The sequence below is a fragment of the Mesoplodon densirostris genome, chromosome 1 (genome assembly GCF_025265405.1).
Source record: "Mesoplodon densirostris isolate mMesDen1 chromosome 1, mMesDen1 primary haplotype, whole genome shotgun sequence".
Taxonomy (NCBI): Eukaryota; Metazoa; Chordata; class Mammalia; order Artiodactyla; family Ziphiidae; genus Mesoplodon; species Mesoplodon densirostris.
In genome coordinates this window covers 66558819-66574538 of record NC_082661.1, presented here as the reverse complement: position 1 = coordinate 66574538, position 15720 = coordinate 66558819, and positions in this window count along the sequence as shown.

The window sequence follows — 15720 nt, the reverse complement described above, 5'->3', positions numbered from 1 at the left end:
TTCTGTCATACAGAGTGAAGTAAGTCAGAAAGAGTAAAACCAATACCATATGCTAACACTTATATATGGAATCTAAAAAAAAAAAAGAAGAAAAATTGTTCTGAAGAACCTAGGGGCAGGAGAGGAATAAAGATGCAGACATAGAGAATGGACCTGAGGACATGGGGAGGAGGAAGGGTATGCTGGGACGAAGTGAGAGAGTGGCATGGACATATATACTCTACCAAATGTAAAATAGATAGCTAGTGGGAAGCAGCTGCATAGCACAGGGAGATCAGCTTGGTGCTTTGTGACCACCTAGAGGTGTGGGCTAGGGAGGGTGGGAGGGTGACACAACAGGGAGGAGATATGGGATATATATATATACATATAGCTGATTCACTTTGTTATACAGCAGCAACTGACACAGCAATGTAAAGCAATTATACTCCAATAAAGATGTTTAAAAAAAACTAAAAAAAAAAAAAATAACCGAAAGTGACATCACATTGTCCATTCTTTTGTCCTGTGGAGGCAAAACAGTTGGTAATTCATCTGTAGTTTTCATAATATCTCTTCAAATATTTGAAGGCAAGTGCCCCACAGCTGTAATCCTTCTTCTCTCCAGACTAAATAACTTTATTCCTCACCCTGATCCAGTGTGGTTTTCACACTGCTCCATGTGGCCACTAATGAACTTCCAAATAATGGACAGATTTTAGTTCTTGTCATACTGATCCTCCTGGATGCATCTGAAAAGCATAATTACTCCCTCCTTGGAATATATTTCTTGACATAAATTTTTCCACCCACCATGGCAGATCACCCTCCTTTGCTGGTCTTCCCTGTTTTAATCCTCCAGTAACTGTTGACATTCCTCTGGGTTCTAATCTTAACTCTCCTTTCTTCTCACCTTCTGAACCTGCCCTCAGTAAATGCATCTGTGCCTATACCTCAACATTTGTTTTATTTTATATTATAGTTCATTAACAATGTTGTGTTAGTTTCAGGTGTACAACAAAGTGATTCAGTTATACATTTATACATATACATGTATCTATTCTTTTTCAAATTATTTTCCCATTTAGGCTGTTATGTAATATCGAGCAAAGTTCCCTGTGCCATATAATAGGTCCTTGTTGGTTATCCATTTTAAATATAGCAGTGTGTACTGTCAATCCCAAACTTCCCAACGATCCTCCACCCCCGACCCTTCTCCCTTGGTAACCATAAGTTCATTCTCTCAGTCTGTAAGTCTGTTTCTTATTTCTCTTTTACAAATAAGTTCATTTGTATCATATTTTTCACCTTTCATCTAAACATGGATGGTACCCAAACTTCTTTTCTTCTTTGAGCATCACACGACCATATTCAGCATCACATAAAAACACCTCACAGGAGCCTCATACTCAATAAGTGTAAAGCTGAAATAATTGCCTTCCTCACAAAGATGACTTGCTTCTCTTCTGTGTTCTTGCTCTCCTCCTCCTGTGTTTCCCAACTTAATAAATGGCTCTACCATCTATCTCCTCATTTACACATTGAAAAAAAACCTAGACGTTATCCTGACCTAAGTCATTTATCCAAAATTTTCCAGCAAATAAGGAAGGAAAAGGAGAGTTTAGATCCAAGACTCCTGTTTCCGAACCAAATGGCTTTTCTTTGTATATTTACTCAGGTAAATATATGCAAATATAACTTTTCAATGACTTTCAGAGACTGCTTACTATCATATGTTGAGATTAATTTCAGTGACAGATACAATGTATATTTTCATTCCATTCCATTTCATATCATATTCATATAAATATAGAGCTTTGATCCATACTACAATTGGTTGTAAAGTCTATTTCTGTCAAGGAAAGGTGAGGCAACAAGGCAAAGTTCACAGCTGAGGCCAGGCACTTTGCCAACAGTTAGCTTAAACAGGAGAACTTTGACACTTGCAATAAAAGGAAACCTTTTCATTAATTGCTGCTTTATTGAAACCTTGCCCAGCAGATGCAGTTTAAGTAGAAAGGGAATTTCTGCTGCTTTTTATAGGACTGTAGGGTTCAGATGTCAACCAGGGTCTTCTTAAACTGGACTGGAAGAGCTTGCCTCTTCGATGTCAGTCTCCATATTTTCACTTATGACAGCTATTTAGGAATTAAGTAACTCTGTTAAGGAAGGCATGATGGCTTTACAGCCTGCAAGCCTGAGGGGTTGCCATGGATTTGAACTTCAGGGTTTCCACAACATTTCTAAATATTTGCAGAGAACCATTTCCTGCTTTGAGAATGACAAAAGTCTAACTTGGAGAGTGAACATTTTAGTGCTGGTCAATTATTTCAGAAGACCTGTACTTTGTTGAAATTCACACTCAAATATGCTATAACAACATTTTGGGCTTGGCAAGCTTGCCCAATCTAGAAAGTTCAAAATAAAGGCTAAATACTCCAACATTAGAGCTCTCGGCAATGTCGGACAGCACAGTGGGTCCATTACATAGGATGCCATTTTCTGGAAGCAAGTGGTGAAAATTGGGCATGAAATCCTCTATTCAGGAGAATACAACGTGGTATTATCCTAAAATGCACATGATTAGAAGAATGCATTCAGATAGAATAATATTTCCTCCCCACTGCAGCCTCAACCTTCAGATGCCTAGCAAATGATTTCATTATTCAGATTTATGAAATGTAACTTATTTGCCTCCTTTTGCTGCCAAAAGTTTGCAAACCATTGCTAGGATCTGCTAGATATTCCGAGAGCGAATTGTCCACAATTGTCCACTTTTGCATAAAATATCAAATACATTCAGTCCACAAAAAGGAAATAGTAGCCATCATTTATTAAGTGCTTTTACGGTATCACATTTCATACAAAGTTCTTTGCAGACCTTATCTCTTTTCATTTTCATGAGTGTTCTGTGAGGCAGGAATTTTTTTAAAATAAACGTTATATTCTGCTGTAGTCCAAAAAGGACTCAAGATAAAGATGTCCTTAAATTTATTCTCTGAAGGAGTAATTTAAAACTCAGAGTATATAGATAACTCTCTCAAGGGCATCCAACTAAGGAGTAGCAGAACTGGGGATTTTACCCCAATAGACCCAACTCCAAAGGTCATGCTATTTCCACCACAACATCAGTAAGGACTGTAATCATCAGCAAAGTGAGCAGTGGCCAATAATAGAACTGAGGGTAGAGGGGCAGAGACTGAGTAGGGGGGAAGCAAGAAGCAGCTACCAGATGGAAAACGCAGAACAGAAGTGAGAAAGACCTCTATTTCATATACACCACAGTGGGAGTACTACTGGCATTTTGGATGGGATAGTTCTTCATCGGGCAGGAGTGCCCCCATATTGCAGGATGTTGCCAAGCACTCTCCTCATACACTTAATGCCAGTAACATCCTCTATCACTGATACAAAGAAAGACACCATATATATTTCCAAAGGTGCCCTAAGGGGGCAGCACTACCCGAAGTTGTGAACACAGCTTAGAGGAAGGGGAAATATAGTCCTAATAATTACAGATATAATTTTCCTCATTTTACAGATGAGAAAACTCTAAGTTCAAGTTCATACTTTTGGAATGGAACCTATGAATGAATGACACTAAATGTTTTTCTCTCAACCCAATGACACCATTGTTCAAATCAGTTTGCTGTTTCTCTTCTTGCCAAGACAACCATTTCTTTTGCCTAAAGAGTAATTTTGTGGACACACATGTAAATCATTTGCTTTCTAGAGTAGGATGTGAGTCTTCTACATTGTGAAGAGCATTCTTCTCATGATAGGTACTCAAATAATCTGCCTAAGTTAATTTTCTATTTACTTGACTAAAGACAAGATTCTAATTAAAGCAAAACAACCCTTGGTCAGTTTCTCTTCGGGAGTCTGAATAGGAAGGACTTCATGAAGTAGGTGGTGATCTGGTGAATATTAATTTTATATTCAATATTAAATTAAGATTAAATTTAGGATCTTATTTGAGAAAGGGTTGACAGTTTGGAAAGGGTATTGTGATGGAGAGCAAAGCAAAGTCTTTGACATTGGAAAGCTCTCGAAGTGATTGCACTTAGCTGGACCAAAGGGTTATTTTGAAATACCTTAAAAGAGTACCTTAAGATTTCTGCAGAGCCCTTGGGTTACACTAAAGAATTGCGAACATCTGTGGCCAATGGCTTGGCTCCACCTTTATCCATTTTGCCCTTGTATATGAGTGGCACAAAATGACCATGTCCCAGCTCCAAAACCTTCACTATAACACATGTTTCTAGTGAGCACCCAAGAAAGCATGAGCTCCCAGTAAACATATTACAAAGACAGTAACTCAAAATTCAAAGTCCAAAATGTGAGCCAGATTTCACTAAGGCAAGGAAGGGAATATTCATGCTTTCTCTAGAACATTAGTATAAACTACAAACCATATTACCTGTCATCCAACTTTTAACTCAGTCCTAAATTATCAACCAGACTCTGATCCCAGACTCCTCCATCTGTCCCTTCTCTGACAAGGTCCTTGTTTTTTATTTCCTCTTTACTGGCTGGTCTATATTCGTCCACCACCACCACCCTAAATATGTGCTTTGCTCTTCTCTCCCCTTCTTTTGCCCTGGAATGAAGCTGCTATGTATGGCAGTTCCCAGGCTCCGCTGCCCTCTGACTTTCTGTTCGGTATAGCCATTAAGAGGGCCAAGCAGAAAATCAGAGGATATGTGGAAAGAGTGGTGGGATCATTTATTCCTGCTGCCTCCCTGACTTGCTGATGTAGGTCTGGAAGTAGCTGCATCCCTCCTGGAGCATAGTTAACATAGACATTTCTTCCTCTACCATCTGGCTCTGACTGGCTCTTTAATATTGTTTCTTTCCCTGGCTCCTTCAGACCGAGGGGTAATAATGGTCACCCATAATTCCTAGTCTCTGGGTGCCTTAACTTCACTTGCTGGTTCCCTTAACCCTGCTTACACCTGGATAAATTGTTCCCCTTTGTTAAAGTCTCCAAAGTTGAACCATCTGAGAAGAATTCATTTTTTCTGTAAGTACTCTAACCAGTGTGTCCTCCCTCCTTTACTATTGATCATGCCTATCTAAAATCAGCAAGCTCTTCTTGATCCCTGGCATTTTCACAAAATATTCATACCATCTTGCCTAGAAACCTGGTTGACTCTTTCCAAATTCACTTTTCCAAAACCTTTTCAAGTGGAGGATGTTTTATCTCATAGCTCATGTGGCTTAGAAGCAGGACTAACTGTCATTATATCCTTCAAGCCATTATCCATCGGCATACACAACAAAAGCAAAGGAATATTTATAACTTAAAAGAGTAATGTCTTGTTTTAACTCCATCTTTACCAATTTGTTGCTGTCATCTACTGACCTCCAAGTTACTTCTCATTCATTTAAGCCTTTAGCTGCTAATACAATTTTCTTCCACAGCTTTACTCTTGTCCTCGTTTTAAGTGACATTAGTATTTTATTCACTCATCCAGCAAACATTTATTGAGCACCTACTGACAACAATCTTCCAGCTGCTAGGAATACAGTGTTGAGTAAGGCAGGAAAAAGCTCCTATTCTTATATACTAGTGTGAGTATGGATGAGGGAGTCTTTGTGGATTAATTATTCAAACTTTAGCCTAACCATTGTCACAGATGACTATGTGAATGGGGCCCCTAAAATTGTGTAATACAGCAGCCCTATAAACCTCTTCATCCCTCACTTTTCTAACTTCCAGTGACTTTTTTTCCACTTGACTTTACCTCCTACATTTTCATCACCAGGACCTGCACTGCCTTCAAAATCTTAAATTTAAGTATAGAATTCTCTGATCCCCATCTTCCATTTTGGGGGTCACTTACTCTAGTGACCCTCCTATACATCATTGTTCAGATTCACTAGACCTCCAATCTATTGATCTTACTGTTTCTCACTATCCCTTAGCTTTTTCCTTTCTTCAGTACAAGTGGGAGAGCTGAATATGAGACTCCACATTAAACCAGAGATTATCAAGGGGACTAAGGTTGTCTCAGGTCACTGGGACTGATAACATGACTTCTTCCCTTTGTCCACCAGTGCAGAGGTAATAGTGCTTTGAGATATTGATAGTCTCTGGGTAACCCCTGTTTAATGCTTGGCAACTCCATCACCTGTGTAACCAAAACCTTGCAATATTCTTTCTCTGTTTAAATCCTTGAAGTTGTTTTTGTATTCTTCTCTACACCCTTACTAAAGCACAAAAGGCCAATAAGACTGAAAAGATGTTCAACTTCAATAGCGTCAGGAAGGAATGAAAATTAAAACAACATGTCAACCAAATTAATGATAAATAAAAGTAGTTGACATGATGATAGAATTAAACCCTCATATAATTCTGCTGAGAATTTAAATTGAAATAACAAGTTGAAACTTAAAAAATTTAGCATTAGGGCTTCCCTGGTGGCACAGTGGTTGAGAGTCCGCATGCCGATGAAGGGAACGTGGGTTCATGCCCCTGTCCAGGAGGATCCCGTGTGCCGCAGAGTGGCTGGGCCCGTGGGCCATGGCCGCTGAGCCTGCACGTCCGGAGCCTGTGCTCCGCGACGGGAGAGGCCCGTGTACCACAGAAAATAAAAATAAAAATAAAAAATAAAATAGCATTATCTTATATTTGTGGACGTTTGCATAACCAACACTCTACCTCCTAATTAAAGAAACTCTTGCCTCCTTTGAGCAACAAATGATTGTCCAAGAATTGGCATACTTAAAAAAAGAATAACAGAAAGAAAGAAAGAAGAAAAAGGAAAGAAAATACAGGTGATAATCTCAAATGACCATTAACAATAGTATAGACGATAATTATTATATATACTATTTTGTCTCTAAGTGGATTATTATAGCAGATAAAATGACTGAGATACAACTTCCCATGGAAAACATGGATTAACCTTGGAAATATAATCTTGAGTTAAAAAGTCATGGAAGAATATATAGAATATATATCATTTATATAAAGATTAAAAAACAAGCAAAATTAAACAACATATTGTTTATGGTAAACATATGTGTCATAATATTATTTATTAAAAAAAAGGATAAATATAGTAAATAACATAGTACTGGGTTAAGACAGATACCCATAGGTGAAAGCAATGGTATTTCTAATGCCCTATATCTTGAGCTGGATGGTGGATTAATGGGTATTCATTCAATTATTATGCTTCATAATTATACACACATATACATATTTCATATAATTCTCATATATATCAGATCATTTGCCTTATTTTTATACGGCCAGTTCTCAGACTGGAATTCAGGAAATATTGACTCTCTAAAAGTAGGTCTTTTCTATCCCAGATAGCTCATCATCCTATAAAACAGGGCTCCCCAACCCCCAGGCCACAGACCAGTACTGGTCCATGGCCTGTAAGGAACTGGGCAACACAGAATGAGGTGAGTGGTGGGCAAGCCAGAGAAGCTTCATCTGTATTTACAGCCACTCCCCATCACTCAAATTACAGCTTGAGCTCTGCCTCCTGTCAGATCAGTGGCAGCATTAGATTCTCATAGGAGTGCAAACCCTGCATGTGTGAGGGATCTAGGTTGTGTGGTCCTTATGAGAATCTAATGCCTGATGATCTGAGGTGGAGCTGAGGCAGTGAAGCTAGCACAGGGTAGCAGTTGCAAATACAGATTATCATTAACAGATAGGTTTGACTGCACAGAGACTGTAATAAATCAATTGCTTGCAGACTCATATCAAAACCTTATCTGTAAGTGGCAAGTGAAAAGAAGCTCAGGGCTCCCACTGATTCTGACATATGGTGAGTTGTATAATTATTTCATTATATGTTACAATGTAATAATAATAGAAATAAAGAGCACAATAAGTGTAATGCACTTGAATCATCCCAAAACCATACCCCCCGGGGTCTGTGGAAAAATTGTCCTCTGCAAAACCAGCCGCTGGTGCCAAAAAGGTTGGGGACTGCTGCTATAAAACTTGAATATTCTAAAGAGGCATTATTTTTATCATCTTTTATCCTTGGTTCATTTCAAATTCCATGCCACTGAATGTGAGAGACTGTTATCTCTCAGTGGTTAGTACTTACCAGCTCTATGCCTCAGTTTCCTCATCTAAAAACTGAGAAGCTGACATCATATACCTCAGGGCAAGAGGGGTTTTGTGAAGATTAAATCAGGTAATTTAAGGAAAACATTTAGCTATGTCTGGCATAGAGAAACATTCAAAACATAGTAGCTCTTCTTTATTATCTTATCAAATATAAATAATGATATTCTTGGGCTTCCCTGGTGGCGCAGTGGTTGAGAGTCCGCCTGCTGATGCAGGGGACATGGGTTCGTGCCCCGATCCCGGAAGATCCCACATGCCGCGGAGCGGCTGGGCCCGCGAGCCATGGCTGCGGAGCCTGTGTGTCCGGAGCCTGTGCTCCGCAACGGGAGAGGCCACAGCAGTGAGAGGCCCGCGTACAGCAAAAAAAAAAAAAATAAATAAATAATAATAATAATAATAATAATGATATTCTTATACAAAAATTAATTCAGAGAAAGCACAGCATGGAGATTGTTATGTATAGTGTGGACATGGCAGAGTTTTTTTTCTGAGAGGGTCCCTTATATGAGAAGGAGTACTAGCTTACATGGTCATGGGGTCAACATCTCTGGTAAGCTACCCAAAAGGCATTAGCAAGGCTATTTATTGCATGACTATGAACTTTGACAAAGAACATCCAAAATGCAAGCAGAGAAGACAGAAGGAAATAATATTGTGGTCATAATTAAAGTTTAAACAAATCAATTATATGCCATTAATGAGGTTCCATCTCTACCTCCAAAAACATGGACATTAGCTTTGCCTCACTGTATCTTCACCTCCCAGTCTATATAACAGCTTAAAAGACTGGGCTCTGCAAGCAAACTGCCAGAGATTGTGTCTGGGATCCACTGCCAACCAAGTCTATGACTTAGTAAACTCTCTAAGTCTCAGTTTTCTTTTTTATAATATAGCAACACATAGAGTGGTTGAGAAGATTACATGGCATGATGTTTATAAAAGTCTTTGCTCAATAGCAGACATTCAAGTGTTCAAAAAATGTTTTGGCTGTCACCATTTTTTATGTCCATCATGGCCGCTACTTGAAACCTGGGGGCCACTTCTCATTTGTCTTTATAACTCTAGGTCCCAGCACATCCAATACATAGTGCATTTGTTGACTTTCATTCTTGTTGATCACAGAGAACCTGGTTAAGTCTTTAGTGGTCATGTGAAGCTTATTAAGAAAAACCTTTGGAGTTCATTGGTGCTGTGCTCTTAGTAAAACTTGGCTTCCTTGGTAGTAAAAGGGGAAAAGTCTAAATTTTTAAAGGTTTCATGGACTCCCAAGAACTGTTATAAAACAATATTTTGATGAGTTATACAGTAAATGGATCATAAACATATGAGCTTAATTTCCCTGAAAATACATGTGGGTTTAAAAATGAAAGGAAGAGGATCTTGGCACACTTTGCTATGCCAAACCCAAAATGTTAGAAAAACATTTTAAAATATTAAGATGCACAAATCCTAAATGCAGCTCAGTTGGCTCATCCTTCAATAACCTGCTCCCAATGTACCTGTTGAGTCTGATTTGCCATAGTAATATTGAGGAAAACCTAAAAAAAGAATAAAAGCATATTAGCATAGGAGAGAGTGCCAGAAGTTCCGAGTCTAGGCGTGGCTCTGTCACTAGCTAGCTGTGGGACTCTAGATTAATCACTTAGTTCTTCCTGAACCTTGGCTTGGGAAAATGGTCCATGATTTACAGACCTCACAGAGTTGTTGGGAGCTGTTAAAATGGGAGTTCAGGAAACAATGTTAAATCCAGGATGATAGGGACCAGACCAAAAAGTGATACAGTGCCCTCAGGATGGGACAAGTGTCCAGATGAGCCCAGATCCATGTGTCTGAGTAAAACAGGCATGCACAAGATGAACACATGGCCAGTTTCAGAGAAATCTTCAACAATATTTAAGCAAGGATTCCATGGTGCATTATCTGAACTACTTTTGCTCACCAGTACCATAAGTTCCCTTAAATCTGCTGTCTACCACACCTGTAGAGTAAACACCATCCCGGTGGCTGGATACCTCAGATGGATAGATTCCAACCTCAGTTGTACCCTAAGAAATCTTTTCAACTCTTCTGTTTCCCTGTTCTTTTCCACTATGCCAACTCCGAATTCATCAATGAATTCATACCCTTCTACTAAAACCACCATCCTCTTATTTGCAGTAAATTTGGGGTCAACAGGCTAACAAGCATTATTCTCATCCCTATGCCTATTTTTGTCTATACTTACCTGTATTGGTTAACCATTGCTGTGTGACAAATTACCCCCAAACTTAGTAACTTAAAACAACATGTATTATATCACAGAATTTCAGAGGGTCAGGAATTCACAAATGTCTTAACTGGATGCTAGTAGTTCAGTGTCTACCATAATGTTGCAGCCAAGCTGTTAACTGAGACTGTAGTCAGGTTCATTTTGTGGGGATGTAGGGCGATCCAATTCCAGGCTCTATCACAGGGTGGTTGGCAAGTCTCAGTTCTTGGCCAAAAGCCTGCGTTTTTTACTGTGCAGGTCTCTCCATAGGTTTCTCAAGTGTTCTCAGGACATGGCATATGGCTTTCCCCAAAACAAGTAATCAGAGAGAGAACACACTTAAGAGAGAAAAGACAGAAGCCACTGTCTTTTATTAACTAATCATGCAAGTGACATCTTATTAGTTCTGCCTCATGCCACACAGGTCAACCTTGGTGTAACATGGACAGAGACAACACTAGGGTGACATATCAGGAGGTGGGGATCATTGGATGTGGCATTCACACCATCTGCACTCTCATTAGATGTGTGCTCCAGCTACCCTGCTCATTGAGAGCTTGGGTCCATCATTTCATGCCTCCCCTGGGCTATTGTTCTCTCAGTCATACCCCCTCTTTTGAAAGTATTCTCTCTCTCTGTTGACTCTCCAACCTCAGCCTGAGAGCATACGTGTACTTGACCAGCCACAGGAGGATCCTAGAGGGCCTCAGGAGACTACTACGCCCAAGGCTCCCATTTTTTTAAGAGAAAGCTTAACTAACACTACTGTAAGTATTACGGCTTATGTCACTTGTTGAGGAAAACAACTCTGCCACTCTGTTCACAGGTGATTAAAGCAGTAAGAGAACTGAACATAACCAAGTAAGAACCAGACAAATCTTCCATGCAGAAGAGTTCCAAATAATTTTTATAGATAACTGTCCTTAAACAGGTGAAGGATAACTTCTTACTCCTTAAGTGCAGGCTATGCATAGTGACTTCCTTTGAATGAGTACAGTATGGGAAGGGAGAACAAAAGAGTAACTTTATAATAGAGGAATCTGATAAGCACTACTTCAGTCAGGTAATCGAGATCAACATCAGCATTTATAAGTCATGTTGATAACATGTACCTTGGATATAATTGATAAACATGGCACTTTACCTCTGTTATCTTCCACATAACCCTAGTATAATGATGAAAGAAACATCGGGCAAATCTCAGTAAAGGCATATTCTACAAAAACCTGAATAGGACCCTTCAAAACTGTCAAGGTCATCAAAAAGAGAAAATATGAGAAAATGTCATAGCCAAGAGGAGGCTGTGGAGACATCAATGCTAAATATAATGTGGTATGCTGGATAGGATCTTGGAAAGAAAAAAGACATTAGGTAAAAACTAAGAAAGCCTGAATAAAGCATGGACTTCAGTAATATTAATGTATTGATAATATTCACTAATCTTAACAAATGTACGATACTAATGCCATATGTTAATAATAGGGCAAAGGGGTGTAGGGGAACCCTCCACTATCTTTGCAAACTTTCTGTAAATTTAAAACTGTTCTAAAATTTTAAAAGTATGTTTTATTTTTTAAAAAGTGTTCATTCTCATTGTAAGAAACAAATAATTTTTAAAAGGTATCCTTTTTTATATATGATACTGGCAAAGGATTTTTAAAAGTAGAGAAATTCAGTATTGATTAGAAAATGGGTATTACATACTGGAAGTATAAATTCACGCAACTTTTCTAGAGAGCATTTTGTGTTATATAACAGTTAATAGAGGAAGGCACTTTGATTCAGCAATCTCATTTCTAGAATTTATTCCTATGATGCTTATCATATAAGTGAGAAAAAGTACAAGGATGCTTCTTGCAGTTAAATGCTTATCAATACAGTATGGGATTAGTTAAATAAATAGTGCTGTACCCATACATCCAATATTATGCAGTCAGTGAAATTATGCTCTTGGAAACATTATGTCCATCTCACAGTTTTCATATAAAAATTTTAATATAGCCCTCCTTGGGTAAATGTAGTATGAGCCTATGTGTGTAAACACACACACACACACACACACATATCTATATACATATATAGATGTTAAATAAAATATTAGCAGTAGTTAGTGAAGAATGGCGGGATAAAGGATTATTATTATTGTCTTTATTTTTTTTTTTATTATTATTTTTTTTTTTGCAGTACGCGGGACTCTCACTGTTGTGGCCTCTCCCGTTGAGGAGCACAGGCTCCAGACGCGCAGGCTCAGCGGCCATGGCTCACGGGCCCAGCCACTCCGCAGCATGTGGGATCCTCCTGGACTGGGGCACGAACCCGTGTCCCCTGCATCGGCAGGCGGACTCTCAACCACTACGCCACCAGGGAAGCCCTATAATTTCTTTTAACTGATTATTTTAAAGCAAAATGAATCTATTTGATATGTTAAAGACGTATAGTTTTGGGGGTTTTGTTTTTAACTTTCAGACTCCTAAGGAGTATCTCACCTTGGTAAATGAGTCAGTATGTATGAGCCTCTTTTAGCCCGAAGTTCAATGCCCAGGGAGAGAGGCTCCCAATACCCAGCTCCACTTCCTGAGTGTAGTTCTTTGGATCTTAACCAGCTAGTGGGGGAAAAAATGCTTGCAAAGTAAACAGAAAGAAACTGAAGTCTTAAATTGATTAAACGACTTGATCAAGGTCACACTATTAGTAAGAAATCTCATCAGTATTCATATCCTGATCTGTTTGCTACCTCAACTAGCTTTAAAATGGCCCAATATTGTTCTGGAAACATAGAAATTGCTCAAACCTTGACTCTGCCACATCTTTTGTGGCTACAGAGCAACATAAGTAACCTCCCAGAACTTCACTTTTATCATCTGTAAAACTGAGAGAACTACACCCAGTTTGCAACACCATGTGAGGAAAAGACAATAGTGCCCAAGAGCATGACCCAGAATATGTGATTTATACATATTTCTTGGATGAATAGATGCATGCATATACAAATAATAAATGTTAGCTAAACAGAGTATTATGAGAAGTTTTATCAATATGCTACTGGAGTGAGAGTTTCCTCGTTTTGAAACATCCTTTACAGGAATTATTCATCATAAGATATATACTGTATGCACTTTACTCATCACTAAGTGGTCCTTTTCTCTGTCAGCTTGATCTCTCTTGACAATGTTCATTCCTTCTCAAATGCATATTGTAAACTCTTTAAAAAGTTGTTTATTTTTTTTCTTGGAAAAAATACTACTACTTTCTCTACTTGCCAAAATAATTAATATATTATATAAGTAGTTAAAACTAACCTTTAAAATTGTATTAAAGGTATTCTAATGATTTAATAACTGAAATATAATACATTAACCATAAGGATGCTTTGACATTAAGAGTCTGTAAGTATAACACTTAGAAAGAGACCTAAACCTAATCTAACATACCTGGAAAATCTAGAAAAGAAAATGAAAGCAAAACTACAGCCCAAATACCGATGCTCCTCATCAGCTGATTGAAATTGACACATATTAAGAAAATAACTAAGAATCAGAATTATTTTCCCATTTTTATGTCAGTATCTGTCAATTACATGAATACAGCAAAAATAAATGTATAAAAGTTGATCACCATTTTTTAAAAAATATGGTAAAATGTAATTTTTATTTCAATAATTGTCTCTAAAGACTTATTTCTTAAAAATAAATAAAATCTTCTTTTGACAAGGAACACAAAACTGAGAAACAAGAAAATGAATTAAAATTCGTTAGCATTTAAACTTTTCTACGTGAAAAATTTCCACAGTCCTGATAAGGATGAGCTGGAACTCAGTGGTGGGAACAAATGCTCTGCGTTTATCTGCAACGATGATGGTTAAAATCCAGGACCTTTATGACCTGTTCAGTGGTAGGTTTACATTAAAACTGTTATAAATTATTACAGAGGTGAAGCCAAACCAAACAGTCCAACATAAATATATCTGCAGACACACTGGCTACTATATATTCTAAACACTGTCGGTAAATGAATAAACAGAACTTTCTAAATCATTTAAGAAAATATATTTATTCATAAAATCAATAATTTTTATTTTTTAGTTTGAGCTCCTCCATAAAAAAAAAAAAAAGAAAAATGACCGATTGTATCTAATTTTTGGAATTTGTAAATCCTAGGCAGCACCTTTCCTGCGATAATAGCCAGAATTTCACACTTTCTCTGAGTAGTGTGTGAATGTTTTTCAGTTTGGATACTTGACTAATCTCTACCTGTTGAAATTGTTCCACTGCATTACACAAATTAAATATTTGAGCCCCACAATTTCTACAGACTGGTTCTGCATCTGTATAAAGGGACCAAAAAGTATAATATGACAGTCTGATTTTCCTAGGGTTTTGGGGAAAGCAGCAAGACTGCTGGCTTGCCCATATGGGTGAATCATAGCCAACCAGCGTAGACCAAATTTTGTGGTCTGGTTTTATTTGCCTAGTCATATAACTCGGGGCTTTAAGTCTGCACATTGTTGACCAAAACATTAATTGTGGCAAAATAGTTTGTGTCTGTCCCGAAGAGTAAAACCAGACTAACCCACATGTAGTGACCATGAATTAGTTAAACAAGGGGAAAAAAAAAACCCAAACATCTGAAGCTAAAGTCATTGGGAGGTCTGGTGTTGAAGACAGTTTCAACAGAAATGAGGCTTCGGGGGGAGCGGGGGTGGTCTGCGAAAGCAGTAGGAATGGGAAGTCGAAGCTTTCTGGTTAATATTTCTTTTTCCTTGTGCTCCAGTATTAATCAATATAATTGTCTTTCTCTGTCATCTGAATTTTCTTATCTGTTAAACAGAGCCAATTTGTGATAATCTGCAGTCCACTTTTCCTAAGAGGAATTTGCCTTCACTTTTCCCTTTAGTGATAGGGAGTATCTATGAAATTTTGATGTAATCAATGGATGTTGGACAAACGGGAAAAACCCCAAATGTCACTAGATACCACAGGATATGAAAGATTCCTAAAGAGAATAAGAAGGGAGATCTTTTAAGACAAACACATCTGAGTGCAGGATGAAGGACACAATGTAAGGATGAAGATTAGTATTAATTTTTCCCCTTTCTATTTTAAGCGTTATTCAGAATGTCCACTTTGAAGGTAAGCTGGAGACTGAACATGCCCTAGTTTCACTGTCTTAATCACATATTATCCAGGCAGGCATCAGGACATCAATGCACTAGTTTAAGTTTCTGTGAGCAAGAGAAAGTTTTGTCTTTTTTAAATAGTCCTAGCACCCCGAAGGATGAAAATATTTACTGGAGCCCTAGCAATGGTAACATGTGATAGTGGTAGATTATGAAGAGCTCCTAATTCATGGGAATAAACTTTCAGATTTCTAAATGCCATCCATGCCAAAGAGG